Consider the following 19,669-nt stretch of genomic DNA (forward strand, 5'->3'; position numbering starts at 1 on the left):
ACAGAGTCTGGCTCTGTTGCCCAGGCTGGAGTGTAGTGGCACAATCACAGCTCACTGCAATTTTAACTTTCTGGGTGCAAGCAATCCTCCCACCTCAGCCTCCTGAGTAGCTGGGACTACAGGTGCACCATGCCCAGTTAAATTTATTTTTATATTTTTATTTTTTAGAGACAGAGTGTCACTATGTTGCTCAGGCTGGTCTTGAACTCCTGGGCTCAGGCAGTCTTACCACCTTGGCTTCCCAAAGTGCCGAGATTACAGACGTGAGCTACCACACCCAGCCTTTAGTAAAATGCTCAGGTGCAATTGTTTCCTAGACATACTGCTTCCCAATTTCTTCTCCACTTCCAAATACAGCTGTGTGGGTCAGGAAAAGAAGATGATATGTATGCTTTCATTTATTTAAGCAGTAAAAAATTATGATTTCATTTATAGAAGTGAAACCTCCCCCCACCCCACATCCAAAGATAAGACTGTATTTGTGTGCTAAGTATACCTGCTTAAAGTTATCTCTAAATCCATTACTATTAAGTTCATCCTTGGTGCAGTAGCTTCATCACGGTTCATTGACGTTAACATTAGAAAAAGTTTGTTATTGAAATCCTTATGTTAGGATTAGCCTCTAAATGGAACAGGTATCTGGTTACCATGGGATAATCCTTTGTTACTGTTAAATATAAGAAGTCTTAGCAGTGAAGACTCATTTGTGACTGTCCTATATTTAGGCTTAAGTTCTCTGCACTGTGATGCTGAACCATTGCAGAATTATGTAACTGTGTTTCCTTTTGGCTTTCATAAAAATAAGAAACATGTTTCCTGAGGTCATCTTACATTGAGCAAAAATGTTAAATACATGAATAAAAATTCCATTTTGCTTTTTAAAAATATTACTAGACTTCACATAGATTTGTAGTCTTGATATATTTTAGAGTCTTACACTGGTTCGGTAGTCTTTTATGAAGAACAACAAACAAAACATCCTGTTTTTATAATGTTCAGCACAATTCCCAGGGGAATTATTACAGAAATAGCTGAAGTTCTTCCTATGTCAGTTAGCCGTTGTTTAATTTTCATTATTTAATGTTACTCTTCAAAGTCATTTTTCGAAGTGTGACTATAACAAAATTGATTTTGTTGTCAAGCACCGAAGTCCTGCTATGTGCCGATTACCCAGGTTTCTTATAAGGTGTTTGGAGATAACTGAAAACCTACTACCATAGCAGCAGAAGCCATTTTAAATTGCAAATATGGGGCCAGGTGTGGTGGCTCACGCCTGTAATCCCAGCACTTTGAGGGGCCGAGGCGGGTGGATCACGAGGTCAAGAGATCAAGACCATGGTGAAACCCTGTCTTTACTAAAAAAAATAAAAATTCGCTGGGCGTGGTGGTACGTGCCTGTAGTCCCAGCTACTCCGGAGGCTGAGGCAGGAGTATTGCTTGAACTTGGGAGGCGGAGGTTGCAGTCAGCTGAGATCGTGCCACTGCACGATCCAGCCTGGCGAAACAGCGAGACTCTGTCTCAAAACAAAAATAAATGCGAATATGTTGTAAAACTCTTAAACTCTTTTTAGTTTTTTTTTTTCTAACATTTCATGGCTTTATATTTCAGAGACTTAGTGGGATTACTTTAAGTGTTTGCTTATGTTAACATAGGGGAAACCGAATAGAAAAGATGTTTTTAAAGGGTTGTAATATGGCTTTAGGACTGGTGAAAGAGCCAGAACGATGATTTGCAAGCTGAAAATAGCTCTACGTTTTATGCAATCAAGTAAAACTCTGTACCTTGGCGTTCCCCACACCGGATTAGCGAGGAGTTGGAAGTGATTCCACCCCCAACATGCCATTATGGATGACACGCTGGGCTATGACAAACTGCTGGCTAATGGAGCATGTGCTGCTGGGAGTATAACCCTGAGGTACAGGGTGGATTAGAGTTGAGTGACCTCAACTCATATTCATTTCCTCTGAAAGGAAAACTGACCAGCTCTCTCTGTTCTAATAAGCATGTAGGCAGCGTAGCTTCTCGAAGCTGGGCCGGTTGCTTCAGTGGCAGAAGTGCACCATATTTCTGTTTGATGCCAGCTTTACCTGCATAGGCTTCACAGTACCTCATCCTGGTCCTTAAGAATTTCAGATTAAGACCAGAGAAACAGAGGGAGATGGATACGTCTTTTACACTCTAACAGGTTTTTTATTATTATTATTTTTTTTGTCTTAGTTTGTTTTCGATGTGTTGTTTTGCAAAATGCTGTGAAATAAAGTGAGGACATAAGATGATTCCTGAAGTATTTCTGTTGAGCACGTGGGTAAACCTCTCCTGCTAGAAAAACCAGAACCTCATCAGTCCAAGAGCTGAGTCATCTTTGTGACTGAGAAGTTCATGCCTCACCTTAAGTCCTTGCTACCTAAAATGAGACTGTATGATGTGCCCCGTGAAATCAATAAAACTGTCAGGTTATAATTAACATGTGGTGCTACTCTAATTAAACAGAATTGATGGGAAATATCTGGGAGGATAGTAGCAGTGAAACAATGACGTTTGCATTTAAATGATCTTAATTACTCCTTAGACTTAATGCCCTAATAAGGGGACCAGGAGAATGTCACATCTCACTTAGCTGTATTGTGTTAGACAGTGGCCGTCAGCTGGGAAGGACCAGAGTGCATTAAGCTTGCATTGTGGTGTCTGCCTTTGCAGACAGAAGGTTTGGGAATGTATATTCTTTTCTTTTTTTTTTTTTTTTCTTCAAAGGAAATTAAATCACAGCCCTGACAGGAGAGGGTAAAATCTCTGAGAAGACCTCCCCAGTGCTTGGAATTTACAGACTCTACCACGTCCCAGTTTGCTATTGTCCTAAGGCAACACACTCCCCTGCTGCTCTCAGGCGTCTTTGGCGGCTGGCCAGCCTCCCAGGGCCTCTGGCTTTGATGTGTGGTGCAGGCTGTCCTCAGGCCAGGCTGTTGTTGCTGTGGCCTGGGCTTCACTCACACTGGATGCCAGGAGGGATGTCCTGTCTGCAATATACATTTTGACAGCCTGACAGTCCTAGTGATTGTCCCGCGGCAGGGGGAACCTGCCTTTGTCTCAGCCACAAGTGGCTGTCCCCAGCAGCTTAGCTTTGCTGTGCTCTCCTTTGGTGTCTGTGGAAGATGGCTTTGCACCAGCCTGTTGTCCGGGGGAGGGCCTCTCTGCCTGGGGAAGACAGCAGCTCTGCCAGGGTGCTGTCAATCTGAAGAGCCTCCTTGGCAGGGCTCCGGGGAACCAACCAGGCGAGTTGAACAGCTTCCTCGGGGGACATTGCATCGACCTTCATTTGATCTAAGCCTGGCAGCCCAGTTAGTGAGGACATCAATTCTCGCTTGGGAAATCTTCCTTAACTGAACGTTTGTTTCCACCGTGGTCCCAGGCTTGTAGTTAGAAGTCTGTGCTGTTGCAAATTTAACTCTGTAACTTCTGGTAATAGCCATGGGTAATTCTAAAAGCAGGTGGCACATAAACACAGATGATCATAGTGATAGATACTAAGGAGGAAAAAAGTGGGACTATATCTTATAATTAGTCAAAAGACATGTATATAGACACACACTCTGAAGAGAGAGTGGGAGGGAGAGAGAACTTATCGTTGATTAATTGTTTTCAGAAGAGCAACTTCAATTCAAATAAAAATCACCTTGGAGAACTGAAAGTCGGCCATATGTGCTTCTAGTGTCTACGACACACCTTGCACTGTAACTTAACAGGATTGATAATATTTCCCACAGAGGACATCTTGCTTCTATTCTTGCAAAACCCCTCCCCCACATATATCTCTTCACCAACAGTTATTTGTTTGTCTTAAGTTTCAAGGTGTCCCAATATTTTTGTTTGTTTTTGTTGTTTTCATAATGTAAATTTTTTCATGAGAACATGTTACATTTTTGACAACCTAGTATGAAAAATCTTATCAGCTCTTCTCTGCAGTAGATGCAGAGTGCAGCTTGCAAAGACCCCAGGACCTGCTTAGGCAAGGACACCTGAACAGGGTCAGGATAGAAAGGGGAAGAGATTTGAAAAAGACACACTTCGTGGTCTCAACAGGGTGTGCCTATCTGCCTTCTGTTTCTTGTTTTTGCAACCATTCATAGGTAACAGTAACTTAGCATTCTTATATTCATATTTTTTTCTTGTCATTAGTGAGGGTTTTATGTGTGTGTGCATTGGATTGGTGGGAGGGAAGGTGACTCTGTTCGTACATCCTGAATACTAGGACCTTGTTCAGCCCAATCACAGTGAACAGGTATCTTGTAACACTCAAGCTTTGATGGGTTAGATAGCAGTTTTGCCATAATGCATTGCCTAAATTCTGACTTCCTTGCTAAGAACAGGAAGCATAGTCAAGTTTGGTAAGACAGGAACATACCTCGGACAGTAACTGTGGCTAAACCATAGTCACAGCATTTAACATTAATATGAAACCTAAGATTTGTAAGTCTTCCAAATACCATTTCTTACTGCTTACAATAAGATGACGAATTTGATAGTTCCCAAGACAAAAAGACGGAATTAGAACTCAGTAAGATTGCTGACCTGACTTAGGAGTGCAAAAATATTAGGTTTCTCTTCTAAGTACTTCCCTCTTGCAGCTTGTAGGTACCCTCATCCCTCTGTAATTCTCTTCAGTTAAAAAATAAAGTTTAGAGATTGAAAGCTTATGTTTGTATTGACCTTTGGAAACCTTGGTTGCTTTTCTATTGAATCCATTGTGCAATACCCAACATATTGTGAGTTGGCAGGAAAAACTCTTTAAGATTAAAAAAAAAAAACACCTAAGGTATAATTCATTAATAATTTCATTCTGTTTCTGGATATGTTTTCTTCCCATTGTCAGCCAGTGTGGGAGGAAAGGGAAGAATGGAAGAATATTGCTGGAGTTGAGGGTGTTGTGTGGGTATGTGCCATCCCAAAGTATGTTACGGGAGAAAAAAAGGGTTTATTTTTATAATAAAAGTAAAATTCAAGTACTCGAAGTAACAGAAGATTGTTAAATCTATTGTAGTATAAAGTTATGATTCTAATGCTCTCAAAAGTCTTAATCATTAAAAACATATGTTAACCAAAGGCATACATATGCATAGATATATGTACAAAAATGATAATTTTGTGCTCCCAGGCCCAAACCTAAAATGTCATTCATAACACTATTGCTGCTGCCAGTGGAGAAAATTTGCATAAGACTAAGGCAGAGCTACCCATTCTTTCCTGTCCTGGAATAGAATGATCATTTCCAAACCGACAAATTTTAAACAAGGCCAGAGTTTCCTTTCACTTGGTTAAAAGTGAATTCTGATTAAAAGCTTCCAATGATAATATCTATAACCACAGAGCAGGTGCACCATAGCTTTCTCTTGTGGGAACTCTAGGCTCTCCCTTCTAGAATTGCCCTTAGTGGTGGCCTGCCCTTTCTTTCTGCACATTTACCCCTTACCCCATCTTGGGGCTGCACATTTCCCGTTTGCTCTGTGAAGCCATTTACAACCACTCTATCCCCTACAGAAGGCTTTCTGCTGTCCACTCCTATTATTCTGAGAGTCTTTATCACACATTTTAGCATTTAGCTTTTATTTCTTTAAAACATACTTTTCTGTGTTAGCTCAGGTCACATGTTATGTACTTTATTATCTACTGTAACTACTGGCACAGGTACCTAGCAAGTGTTCTTAATTGGTTGATTGTGATTTCTGGTGTTTGGCTAGTAGGCAACTATTGTTACAGACTACAATCTCGCTTCTCACAGTGTAGACCAGCGAACTCATCACCTGGGAACTTTGGGGTAGACTTTCAGAATCAGAACCTATATTTGTAACAAGCTCTCCTGGTGACTCATCTACATGTTAAAATATTATAAAGCACTGCTTAGGAAGGTCCTTCTCTTTGGAAAGGGCAGAGGCCCTAGAAACATTCAGCTTTCTCTCTGTGCAAGTGTTTTCCTGTTGTGATTTAGGTATCTGGTTGTAGCTGACAACAGCTCTCTCTTACTGTAACTATGATGTTGTCAGTTTAATCTTTATATAGAATGAATCATGTTTAAATGTGGCCAGGGGGTTCTGTCTTAGGTCACCAGGACTTGTATTTGTATTCTGATTCAAGACAACCACCGGATCCATATCGCTAATATCTCTTTAAATGGCCTTTTAAAAAAAATCTTATACTAAGAAGCAGAAAGTATGATTTCCTTTTCCTTAGTTACTTTTTTTTTTTCACTTAAAGTGCTTACACCCACTCAGCTTGCTATTTTGAACTCTGGGAAAGAAAATTTGTGGGCATCCTGCAATCTTTCAGGAAACAAGGCTTAAATTAAATATTTGCCACATTTTCTACGTGGTTCTTCAGGAAAGTGGAGAGGCACATCACTCCTTCTTTCACTCAACTTGATGAACTTGACACATAGTGGTGACTTTCAAAGTATGGATGGAAAACAGTTTCAGGCCTCATTTGCCTATCTACACACAGACATTCAGGTCTTTCTTTTTTCCCTCCCATTTTTTCTCTTTGTCCTTCTCTTCTCTTTCAGTACAGTCTCTAGAATTCTTCATCTACTATTGTCAGTTATGTAAACCATGAGATTCCTTGAGAGTACCAAGTTTTGTGAAATCAATGAAGATAACACGTGGATTTAGTTAACGTGCACAACAAAATTTAGACTATTTTCAGTCAAACTTAAGTTTAACATATTTTATTTATAATTTTAAGTGATTCGTATTTCTGCATTTTTTTCTCTATCTTTGAATTCAAACCTGTTTCACAGATAGCAATAAGAGACAATGGTGGGTGGAGGGGCAGGAGGAGGGCTCTAGCCGACCAAAGCCATTCAGCTGTGTGTGTGTGTGTGTGTGTGTGTGTGTGTGTGTGTGTGTGTGCGCTTTGAGAAAGAGTCTCTCTCTGTCGCTTCCCGGGTTCAAGTGATTATCCTGCCTCAGCCTACTGAGTAGCTGGGACTACAGGCACATGCCACCATGCCTAGCTAATTTTTGTATTTTTAGTAGAGATGGGGTTTCACCATGTTGGCCAGGATGGTCTCCATCTCTTGACCTCATGATCCACCTGCCTTGGCCTCCCAGAGTGTCAGCTGTGTTTTAAAGAAACTCAGGGCTTTGTCATGTAAATCTTCTATAGAAATAGAATGGTTCCTTGGGATATTATTTTGTGGTGGTGATATTGTTTACATGCAGTTTTAATTTCATTTTGGGCAAGGAAATGAAGATATTTTATTTAAGATAGGATTTTAAATACTTGGCTTCTATTTAATCAGTATTTCTGGCACGTAAAGGAAGTGATTCAGAGAACCTTGTGAGGAATTAACACAATTTAATTGCTGGACATGAAGAAAGGAAGTATTTCCAAGCAAGTGGAGTGGAAATGAGGAAAGACAGAGAACCAGGAGACTTGCAGAAGATAAATATCTATTGAATATAAAAGTTAAAATGTCTTATATGTAGAGATTCATAATAATATGCTATTTTTTTTAACATGGGAAAAATGCTGAAAACATGCATACACACACACACACACACATATGTACATTTTGTTTTCCCCTGTTAAAAATAGCACATTATTATGAATCTCTACATATATGGCATTTTAACTCTCTATATATGGTTCAACCCAATTTTATTCAGACTGCTAATGGGAATATTCTGAGTATGGCTGAATATGGAGGGCAAACAGTACATTTAATTAAACAATATAACCTGGAAAAAAATGAATGAAAATTTCTCACATATACTCATGCACAAAAGAAAATATCAATGAATATTTGAAAAAAAAATGAAGAGTAGAATCTAACTTTACATGGATTTGAACATACTATGAAACTACAGTAATTAAAACTAACACACACACACTAAGTTCATGTGATAATGCACATGAAAACTACCTAACGCAATGCCAGTCACATCATCCTGGCAGTCTGAACAAAAGTTCCATTTTAAATATGTGGACCGATGTAACTAAATGGTGAGCCAAGAAATGGACATACTACAATGCCATATAGTAAAGCAAGCTTAATTCATCAGAGCGATTTGAATGCGTACCTTATGCTGTGGATTTAAATATATGCCAGATAAATTAAATAGTTAAAATAAATTTACAGAAAAAAATATATAGAAAATTAATATATATATATATTACATAAAAAGCCATTTAGGTTCATAAGAAAAACTGGGACCTAAAGGTAGTCATATTATATGGGTAGATAATTTTACATTAGAGGTGAAAGACAATCAAATAATTTTTAAGTGAGAGAATAATTATGGTCACCATTAAAACAAAAATGCAACCCTTAAGAATCATATTACATGAAATAAGCCTCTGAAAAAGATTTTAATTACATGTAATGCTAAGGAAGTTTGGTGAAAGTTGAATGCACATCTACTGCTGGTGGCTTTGTAGATAATTTGAATTTCTTGAAATCAATATAGCCATAAATATGAAGTCCATTACAAACGTATTTCTCCCTTTTGATTTGATAATCCTATTTTTGATAATATTCTAAGAAAAAATAATATACGTAGTATTAAAATAAGTGAGACCATTTGAAATGTTACTACATTTAAGGGTGATGAAGGAAATGACTTTATGTTAGCTTTATGGAATATTATATGGCTAGTAAAAATGAAAACTGAATTTCATGGAAATCATATACTTATGCAATGTTAAATTGAAAAATCAGAATACACAATTATATGTACATTATGAGGACATCTCTGAAAATATGCTTACATGGGGACAAATAATAGATTGAAATTTTTTAAAATGAAAAGAATTGTGTTTGGGTGATGGAATAAATGGTGTTTTTCTGGTTAAAAATATCTTCAATGTTTTTATGTGTTTATGAGGAAGAATAATATAAATAACTAAGGATAACTGTACTAATTTGCCATAAGGGGAGGGCTTTTCAGGTGTCACTTTGAAACCCTGCAAAATATGCCAAGATGTCTTGAGTGTATAACAGTGTCAAGGTATTCTTGGTTTTCCTATTTTCATTGGCCACTTCTTCCTTGGGTTTGTGAAGAGGCAAGTTGATTGTAACCATGACAAGGGGGATACTTTGGAGCCAGTATTTGAGGTCTGTTTTCTCACACTGAACTCATTGCTTTTCCCTTTGCCTTCCCATCCTAAGCCGATAAGCAAGTTTAACATAGTTGGTGCTCAATAAGCTCCTGCTAGCTATGACTGAATTTTTGCCTGTGAGAGGCACAGTGGCTGTATGATGTAAAGGGAGAAACAGCAAAATAGTAGTCATGTAAACTGCTTCTAGTTGCATGACCTTGTGCAAGTGACCTGCTGGGGCTGTTTCATTGTCAACGAAAAGAGAGTGTTTGATGACTACTAAGAATTAGCTAGGTCTGTAGAGACCTTAAGATTCACAAGCTTACTCCAGAGTGTGGTTTTCTACTCTAGAGGGCTCCTTGTAAAGCTCATTTACTGTGATCAGTATTACAACAACAGCATGGTCAATTTAGCCGCTCCCAGGGAGTGTCTTGGTGAACTCAGGGAGCATGGTTCCTGTGTACTACTCCTGGTAGACCATTCAGCTAGAGAAAGTCACTCAACCCAGCATTGTGTGTACATCTGATTTATTACATGCAAATAACTGAAACAAACCAATTGGTGACAAGCATAATCAAATATTAGCTAATGATAAATTGCTCCATTGTTTAGACCATGTAACATATAACTGACTGAAATACAAAGGTCAGATGTATTTAGATTTTCTGAAAGAGTCAAAAAACACTAAGGGTCCCTCTCCCAACCCCAATCCGTGCCCAGGTTGGTAAGGCAGGTAATAAAAATAAATTAAAGGTAAGGAAGTTTAGATTCAATGACTTTCATCAGGTTATAAAATTATTTGAGGTGTTGCACTACTGTGTGGTGTAGCGATTGTAGGCAATTTGCTATCTTGTGTTTATTTTCATTTCATTATATGTAATTATTTTTAAGGAAGTGAACATTTCTAAATAAATGTTATATAGTGGTTTGTATGTGAGGCTTACCTGTTGTACAGGCAACAGATCTGCATTTTCCCTGTTAATCAGTAGCAGTCATTTAGCTGAATCATCCAATGAGTGACTAATATATTTTATACTTAGTGCTTTTGAACTTTGATATGAGATGCCCATTGCTACCACTTTTAGGCACTCTGTGGGAACACCGAAAAATTCCTAAGTAGTTTGAAGTCACTGACCACTTAGACACCATAATTAGAAATGAGAGCATAGTTGATGCAATACAGGTGAAAAGCCTTTTAACATATTGGCTTAATGACTGGTTATCTGTGGGAAATGTAAGACCTCTTATGAGGCAAGAATTACATAATGTTAGAAAACAATACTCTACCTAAGAAATGAAGAGGGACTGAAAAAGACTTTTGTATAAGTCGGTTTTACATTGTGCTTTGAGAAATCATTGAGATTTTAAGAATCTTGAAGTTTGTCCTTCATCATGAAGGGTGCGCCCTACCTCTTTTCTTGGAAAGTGACTAACTGAAAGAAAAGTTACGCTAGCTTCTGCATAAAACCGTCCTGGGAAGTATTCAGAAGTGATATTATGAAGCTAGCTACCAAATATTATTTGAGAGAGACTTTCTAACTTTTGCATAAAATGCTAGGAAAAGTACAGAAATATTTTCGCTTCGCTAGATATTCAAATGTGAAAAATGTGTGCATTGAATCATTTTGCAGTTCATTGTTTAGGTGATTGTCTTTGTTGATTCAGTATAATTTTAAATAACTAAACCATTTGGCATTTGTCTCATATTTATGGCAAGAACCCTGGAATAAAGATTATTTATCTCTGTTAATGAAGAAGTCCTTCAAGACCATGTCCAAATGAGTTTCCTAGATAATTATTTATTGAATATCAGTAAGACTAGAATCTAGACACTGGTTTTCTTGATGAAAACATATTTCCCATGACTACTGTGGATTTCTAGTTAGTATGTATAGTTACTGCTATTTGTCTTCTCTATTGTTAGCAACATCTTTTGTTTTGTTCTTTTCTAGAGCAATTACCTTCTAATACTGGTGGATAACAAATCTGTTTCAACCTTTATTTTTTAATACTGAGATTATCAATTAATTCTGTTAATGTGTTTAGTGGGTTTGGAGGAATGGCAGTACATGGCTAATTTCAAATTGCATAATAAAAAATATCCTGCTTATGGCTTTGGAATAAGTTTTGGACTGCGACTTGAATATGATTGTGTTTGATGTTCTGGGACTTTTTTAAGTATTACTATGTTTGAACATACTAATATTTGAAGGCCTGGGAAGACGTAATTTGGGAGTAGCTACAAACTGTCCAGTTTTCTATTTCACTTTTCTGCTCATCCCTCCAGAATTCACTTTATGCTCTCTCTCTAGTTAAGTTATTGCTTGCTTTCTCTCAAATGTTCTCTTAGAGCTGAGATAGTAATTTAATGTTTGAATTTCAGGAAAAGTGCTTCTAATGGCAAAGTGAATGGAATAAACTAATATTATTTATAAATAATAATTAAGCTATTTATGAGCCCTTAGTAGAGTAAACACTTTCTGTAGAGACAAGGTGTAACATTCTCAGAATAATTTGGAAATTCATGCTCATGAATTATCTCCAAGACTTCTTGATCATTTTTATGTTTAAATGATCTGTCTAGATATTAGTTTCTGTTTCTCAACAGAGATTGCATATAGCTAGGGCTTAATGGCTTTCAGGAACTGTCACCTACAAATTTTCATTGCATAGAAAATTAGAAGAATCAATGAGTATAATTCCAAAGCAATAAATTGCATTTCCCCCTCATCTCTAATTTTAATGTCTTAGCTGACATTATATAGCCATTATTTCCACCTGCCAGTCAGTTCTGGAAACAAACTCTTCTGCTCTCACACTTTGTTGTATTCTTTTATTGTTTTCTATATGCTTAAATATTCATTTTACCCCAAACTGGAAAATTTAACGTAATTCCTAGATGCTATTGTTGTTTTATAGTTTTAAGTAGCACAGTAACTTAGGAAAAGATAGCATAATATCATAATAGTCTGGATTTGATTTTTGTGTTATTAATATATAGATTATATAATGATGCTCTGGTTTAAACGCAATTCTTTGTTTTTTCCTCATTAGGTGGAGCCCTTGAATTTTTTAAAAGACCATAGTAATCAGATCTACTTGAAAAATTAAGTGAATTCATTTGGTTGGAATGCTCTTTTACCAATTCTTTAACATACAGCCACTAGGTAAGTCAAGCCAAATGCTTTCTGTATGGTTTGATTTCAAAGTTATTGGAAAGATTCGTCAAGCACAATGTTAAATAAGCTTTATGTGAAATTTTGACAGTAATTATTTGAGGCTCTCAAAACCTGTGATAGATATTTTGGATGTTACCTAAATGAAAATATTCATATGTTTATTGCATTTTTGGAAATATCTGATTTTAGCTGAAGATTAGAAAGTGGTGTCATTTGAACCAGATGTTGTCAGTTTGAAACCAGATTATTTTATTTGATATATTAATGATGATTTGCTTGTTATAATCTTGAGGCAATATAAAAATATCAGATTTTACTTTGAGTAAGGTTTTAATAAGTAATTTTATTGTATTTTGTCAGATTCATATCTAAGATATAATGAACATTTGGAGTAAATTAGCATCTTTCCATATTTAAACCGTTCTCATTTTATAGAAATCGTGGTTTCTGTAATAAGAATAGAAATCTTAAGGAAGGACTTGATTGCTTCAGCTTCCTTGTTGCACTGAGCTGCTGTGGGAAGCTCCTGAGGTTGAGAACACATTAGTTACCAGGAGGAGTTTAGGCTTTTAGCAAATTATTGGTGCTGCCAAGATAGAATTTAGTGGGAACAGGACTTTGGCTACTGTTAAAATGTCAGTATAGTAAAGCCTGCTCTGTCAAACAGATTTTTGGCATCAGAAATTTAAATGATACTGATTTTAGGGCTTGGTAATTTTTTTAAAAAAATTCCAAGCAAACTCATGCTTTAATTAACCCTTTACACAGTAAAGAAAAATTGGAAAAAAATTGTATTCCTAATTTAGGTCACAAGATTTGAATTTCTGAAATTCTAAATGTTATTCATGATTCTAAAATTGTACAGCTTGTTATTTAATTTTCCTCCAAATAAACCAGAGCTATTTAAAAACCTGATGAATGATAATGAACAAGAGAGGAAAGTATCTAACCATTTGGGAAGACAGCTTCTAAACCAAACCCACTTACAGTGTCTGTTTTACCTGTGAACATCTTAAGACATGATGATGTCAGATGATTTTTCAGTGATAGTGTTGTAGAGTTTATGCAGGGCAACAACTGCCCTAAGCTTTGTCTAAAATAATCTCTCTTAAGGGAACTGCTTAAGAGCTTGACTTGCTAGTGTAGCCTTTGAGCATCCAGTGAGCATAGAACTATCAAGTGTGGACATTCCAGAGACCCCTTTCCATTTTGCGAAGTTCATGATTCAGTGTTCATTTGTGACCAATAATTTTCGTTGTTATGGGCACATGGTGCCGTTTGAAAATAGTTTTGGATAATTAAAGGGATATAGGGCAGGTAGATGAAAAACCCATTAGGAAGAGAGATACTTAATAAGTTTGAAAAGCAAGACCTTAATTTTTTCAATAGCTATAATAGATGTTAGAAGATGAAAATTAATAATCCAAACCACTAACTTAAATGTCTTTGTTTGACACATTTAATTTTCCATTTACACACAAGTTTGGCTTTTACAGTTATTTCCAAAGTACCCTAAGTGTTAAGTGACATTTAAATTGGTGGTACCTAATTTAAATTTTGTTCAAGAGACTGTTTTATAAGTGCCTCCTGAGAATGGACATGACCTGGGCATTGAATGCAGATGGCCTTCTTGCTTGTTGCATTGTGAGTTCCGGACTGCTCTAGCTGAGTGAGCTCATTGGGGTCACTTGCTTTGAAACAATTGCTTTGCATTAACAAGGATGCTGCCTAGTTCATAGACTCTATGAGGATTAAATACCTGGCAAGTACTAGGAGTTCAGTAAATAGTAGTGGTTATGATGGTGATTAATAGAGTAGTGATTTCATAGTCATTGCAATCACTGGTTAAATGTAACCAGAATTATATTTCATTTATCATGTGACTGATTCTTTAACCTGTCAACATGGTCTTTACTCAAAGAGCTGAGTATATTTTCTCAATTAAATCAAATACTTCTTTTGGTAAGGAAGCACTTCATATGGAATCAGTAAGCATTTAAGCATTTTCATGATGCATATGGAATACATAATCAGCAATTTCTTATTGCTTTTATCAATGAACCTGGTCCTATGCATTAGCCCAAATGAGGCAATTTTTTCAATATAATTTTTTTTTACAAATAATAAATTTTAAAAACATGCCCAACTCCTCCCACCACAAACTGTTAGTAAATAGAAAACAGTTCGCGAGGTCAGAAGGGAACATTCTTATCATTAGAATGTTCTTCCTTTTATGGTACCTTTTGTAAAATTCAGTAAATACAAATTGTTATTATTTTTTACAATAATGTTGCTTTGCATGCCCTGCCATTCTACTTAAAGTAGTGAATGGTTTTGACTTGTCTTGACATTATTCATTTTAAAGTGATATTAACTGGAGTCTGGGCTTTTAAACACATGGGTGATCAGATTTACATATTGTCATTACGTTGGATATAATTATTTAGGAAATACGTAAGCGATATTCCTTCCTAAAAAAAAAGATGAAAATTATTAAGAATCTCATGTTTATTTGAAAATATTGGGTTAAAGAGCAGTAATTAATTTGCTGAGAATTATATCATTTTTACCATTAGTAGTTTTTGGAGTCAGACATCACTGAAATCTTACTTTAAATTAGGACGTCCAAAATACGTAATTTTATGTTCTGTGAAAATTGCTATATTTTGTGATTTCCACAAATCTATTCTTCATTTTTCTGTCCTTTCTCTTTGATATACCTTTATATGTTTTTTTTCTTGTTATTGCTTATACCAATTAGGAAAATGAAGAGTCAGAAAACCCTTTTAATTCATTCTGTTTTAATACATTTTGGCTGATCTTATAAGGATTTGATAAAGGTGCACATTAGATTTGCTATCTGTTACGTCCCGGTGTACTGTAACGTCTGCTATCACAGATCATTCACAGTAGACCTTATAAGCTTCAGGATATTGTGGCCTTCAAAATGTTTCCTATTATGTAAGGTTTCCGTTTATATTTTTATAGCTCTTCAGATGCATACTGTTTGGTTCCTTGTTTTTAAAAGATAACAGAAGAGGGTATCAGTATTTATATTTGAGTATTAATATTCACAAACTGATATGAAAACGTGGACTCTTTTGTATGCTGTAGATTTCTTACGCTCTTTGTTTTGCTATTCTAACTTACGTGAGTGGAGCCCATTACTGTTAGCTTATTTGAGCTACATGGCTTCACTTTTCCAAAATTATTTTCATGTTTCTTCTATACAACTTGACTCTTCCTGATTTGGTTTTCAAGCATTTCACCTGGCTATACCTTCATTGACCCATGCATTCCATAACTTTTCATTCATATATTCATCATTCCATCACTAAGTATTAACCAAACTGGTAGTATTAGTAAATCCCATTTTGTTCCACGAGCATGCAGTAGCCATCTGAAACCCTGTCTGAAGGCTACGTTCATATAATTTCATAGTATCTCCTTCTGTCTATCCTTCCTGTCCCCTTCAGTTTGCAGTATAGGATGGCTGTGTGAAGGAATCTCTCATTTTTCACTCTCTATGCAAAACCTACACAGTGGATCTTAGTGACTGATCATACGCTTTGTTTCTGTGATGGCATGAATGAATATTTGAGTAATGCTTTACTCTCTTTCTACAAATGGCTTCCATGCACATTATCTCATTTGAGGCAATAACTATTATGTAGTTATTACTCACACTTTATTTTGTCTATAAGGAATTGGAGGCTTGGTGATAGGGGGTTGGTTTTAGTTGAGCGATTTGTTTAAAGTCACAGCACTAGTGAGTCACAGAACAGAATCCATCTAGTTAACTGGAGTGTTCAAATATTGGAGCTTTGTGGATATGGTCACTATGTTCTGTTTATTATGATTCACATAAGGAAATAGAAGGCAGCCATATTAAAATTTGGGGGCAGAGTTAAATCTTACAATTTTAGGGAATTATGAGGTAGTCCAAGGAACAAAATGTTGTAGAAAGATATGGATTGTTAATTTTCCAGACCTCTGTCAGATAGTACCTTCTGGAAACTAAAACCCGATGATACCAACTGTTAAGTTTACCCATTCACGTCCCTGATCTGAGAATCTCGTGATTTCCAAGCAATATCCTTACATATTAAGAAGGGCCTCTGGAGTGCTGGTTCCCTTGGCAGTTAAAATTTTCACTATAAATCCTTTAATTGGATATTGGACAAAATCCTCCACATAGAGATCTTTATTTTATGTTTGAATCTGATATCACATTGACGTCTCACCCATGAATTGCCAAAAGAAAAATTAGCTTTCTTAATCACATTTAAGAAATGTGATTTGCATTATGGGTTAATGCCCTTTACTGACGTCAGAGTCTGGTTAATAATTTTATTGTAGTACTATTTCTCTTCATGTTTGAGCTGCTCTGTCCTCATCACCCCTTGGCAATTTATACTTCTCTCATGCCACTTTATGTATGAGTTTTTGTACTTGGACTTTATAATAAAGTAATTTGTGTGAGCTTTTCCTCTCATATGCCTGCACTGTAAGTTGCTTGTTTGTGTTTTCTTTATCCTTAAAAATAGTGATTGAAAAATAAATTGTAAACATTTAATATTTGTTGAGTTAAATAAAAATATTTGCTGTGAGTTTCTTTTTGAAAATTCACTTTGAGGACTGAAAATTGATACCTGGACACAGGTTTACTTTTAATTATATTTGTGAGATGAATCTTCAAGTCTGATACTTATTAAATATCAAGAGGCAGGTCATGAGTACAAATTTATGATGTTTTTAGTGATTTTTTGTGTGTGTGTGCAAAAAACAAACCCCTTCTCCACACAGCAGAACAAACCTGAAACCGCTACAATCCCTTTTTTGACTATGTCAACAAAAATAATTGATCTCTGAAAAGATTTAATGAGATAAATAAAATGTGGCCTCTGACAATGAGGGATTCCCATGTAGTGTGAAAGCAAAGCACAGCTGACCTTGACTGCTGGACAAAGGGGTGAGGGAAGCCCCTGAAAGCCTTTGAGCAGGAGAGCGCGGCAGTCAGAGCTGCGCTTTAGGGAGCTGGTTCTGGCTGGGCCGTGTTGGATGGCTGGATGGCGGATGAGGTGAGGGTGGGGTGGGAGGCAGCAGCAGTCATTGCAAGCACAGAATCCACTTAGGACGTACTTCCATTAATTCAAACAGGAGCTGTCCCCTTATGTTGTGCCATGTATATCTCCTCCCACACTTACATCATATATGAAGGCACTGCATCACAGACTTCAGTGGAGACTTGCATCCCAGGTTCAGGAAGTTCTTTCTGACTTCCTGCCATATCCCCCTCAGTTCCTTAATTCTCAGGTTTTGCATCATGGTGCCCTTGTGGCTTCGTTCAGCTCAAATTGTTTTTCCTAGGACTCTGGACACTTCCGCAGCTCACTGCTGCGGCTCACTGCTGCTAGGAATTGTCCCTGGATCCCAAGTACACAAGAGCTCCAGGCATGGATCTGGCCTTTGGCACTTTGCCATTTGTACCCAGAGTACCTGCTGATCTCCTGCCTACTGTGTGTGGTGGGAGATCAGACCGGTGTGAGGGCCTGGTTGGAGCGTAGTGGTAAAGATTGACAGGCACAGGCCATGTGAAGGACACCAGCGTAGGGGCTACCTGATTGGGTCTAGGATGAGTATGTGTAGATGTGTGTGCCTTCTGGGGGTGGGGAGCAGAAGGAAGCTGTCAATGCTGACTCCAGGCTTTGAGCTTTGGAGTTAGAATATGACTTTTCATAGAAAACGTGAGGTAAAGAGAGAAGCTGGTTTGGGTAGTAGTGTGATGAATTTGATTGTGTACCAGTTGAGTCTGAGATAAATATAGATTAAGAAGTATGTATTTTATACTACTTTACTTTTTGTTTTTCATGAGGGTTTATAGTTGGAAACGGGAATTCACTGGAAGACTTCATCGTCTTCCTCTTTTTGCTGTTTTTTTTTTTTTTTTCAGCTCCTTAAATATTTCCCAAGAGCTTAGGATGATTTTAGGTTTTCTTAACCTTAACCCTGCCAAAATCCCCCCACAAATTCACCTCCTCAGGAACATGTGTACGTGTCAGAGTACTCTCAGCAGCCAGAAGTGTGTCTTCCAGCCTCTTAAAATAAAAACATACAGGAAAAATAGCTATCTTTTTCTTTTGAGGAGGATGATCATTGCCATCTCACGACTTGCTGAAATAGCACAGCAAAGAAACATTTGTTGGCAGGCTGCAACATCTAGGGAATGTGCAAACACATGCACTTCTCTCTCTGATATGTTTCGTTGATTGAGGCAGTCTAGTTTGGGGAGGCAGGGAAATTTTTAATTGAGCCTTAAAAAAAAAGTACTAGCCATTTGTATCTAAAGTTACTGTTTCAATTGGTGGTATTTCTAACAACAGAAAGCCTTAGTTTCTTAAATTTGATGGTAGCAGTGAGTTGATTGGCTCCAGCATAATCCTTCCCATCCCCATCCACTCAGGAGTTTTTGAATTTCAGAAGAGATACCCTTGATTAAATCAGTTTAAGAGTATATAATGATTCTGTAATTATCATTTGTTATTACCTTGTGTACCTAATGATTAAAGCAAACATTTCATAACTATGGGGCAGTAAATATATTTTAGATCTTGAGCCATAAAAAGATTTCCATTAACAGAATGTTTTGTGCACAAATAAATTATTCATTGGCTCTAGCGGAGCTTGATTCTGTCATTATCCTTAAGTGGAAATTTTGAGGACACCAATCATCACAGACGCCAACACTCAGTTGGCTTGAGCCCCGTTCTTCTTACATGGAACCTGAGCTTTTTTGGCTATTTTTAAAAGCTTCAGTTCATTTAAACTCAATGAATATTTATGGCATTTCTGCCATATGCAATGTAGTGTTTTGGTGCTGTGGAGGAATACAATGATGAGTAAGTCTGCATTTCAGCCTTCAAGTTGCTTATAAACTCTACCTAAAATAGAGATCAGACTAGTACATACCTGGCTTGGATATAAGAAAGCTTAGAGTAGTGCCCTCAGCGATGTATAAATAAAATGTTTTATGAAGAGAAATAAATCACATTAATATCCTGTGGGTTTGCCTGGGTAGAGGGCTTGGGGGGCAGGAAGTATTTCCTGAGGACAGCTTTAAGGATGAGCAAGATTTTGATAGGTGGCAAGAATGATGTTTGTCTAGGTAAAAGGTTGGGATGGATAAAGTTGGTGTGATCATGGAAGGAAAAGTAACATGGTATGTTTGGAATAGAACATTGGTAAGTGAAGAGGAGCTATGAAAGAAGGAGGGAAGGAATCAAGAGACCTAGAGAGTATAGAAGGACTGGAATATAATTAATTAGAACATTAGTTTGGTAGGCATTTTTTCTACCTAATCATGTGATAGGAATCACATGATTGGGTTATAGTTTTAAAATAT

General features: G+C 36.9%; 1 protein-coding gene across 6 annotated transcripts in view; it reads left to right on the forward strand.

Annotated features, from left to right (window-relative positions):
- Positions 1-19,669, forward strand: part of HIVEP2 (HIVEP zinc finger 2) — a 193,527-nt gene that overhangs the window by 95,057 nt on the left and 78,801 nt on the right. For 5 of the 6 annotated variants that reach the window (XM_032274589.1, XM_032274590.1, XM_032274591.1 and 2 more), the window contains one exon: positions 12,143-12,255. The gene's annotated coding sequence lies outside the window, so the exon portion shown is untranslated. Of the gene's footprint in view, positions 1-7,049; positions 12,256-19,669 lie in introns of those variants that run through there. The other variant, XM_032274588.1, reaches the window with a different exon arrangement.

This window comes from Sapajus apella, unplaced genomic scaffold (assembly GCF_009761245.1).
Source record: "Sapajus apella isolate SASKATOON/1434 unplaced genomic scaffold, GSC_monkey_1.0 scaffold6, whole genome shotgun sequence".
Lineage (NCBI taxonomy): Eukaryota > Metazoa > Chordata > Mammalia > Primates > Cebidae > Sapajus > Sapajus apella.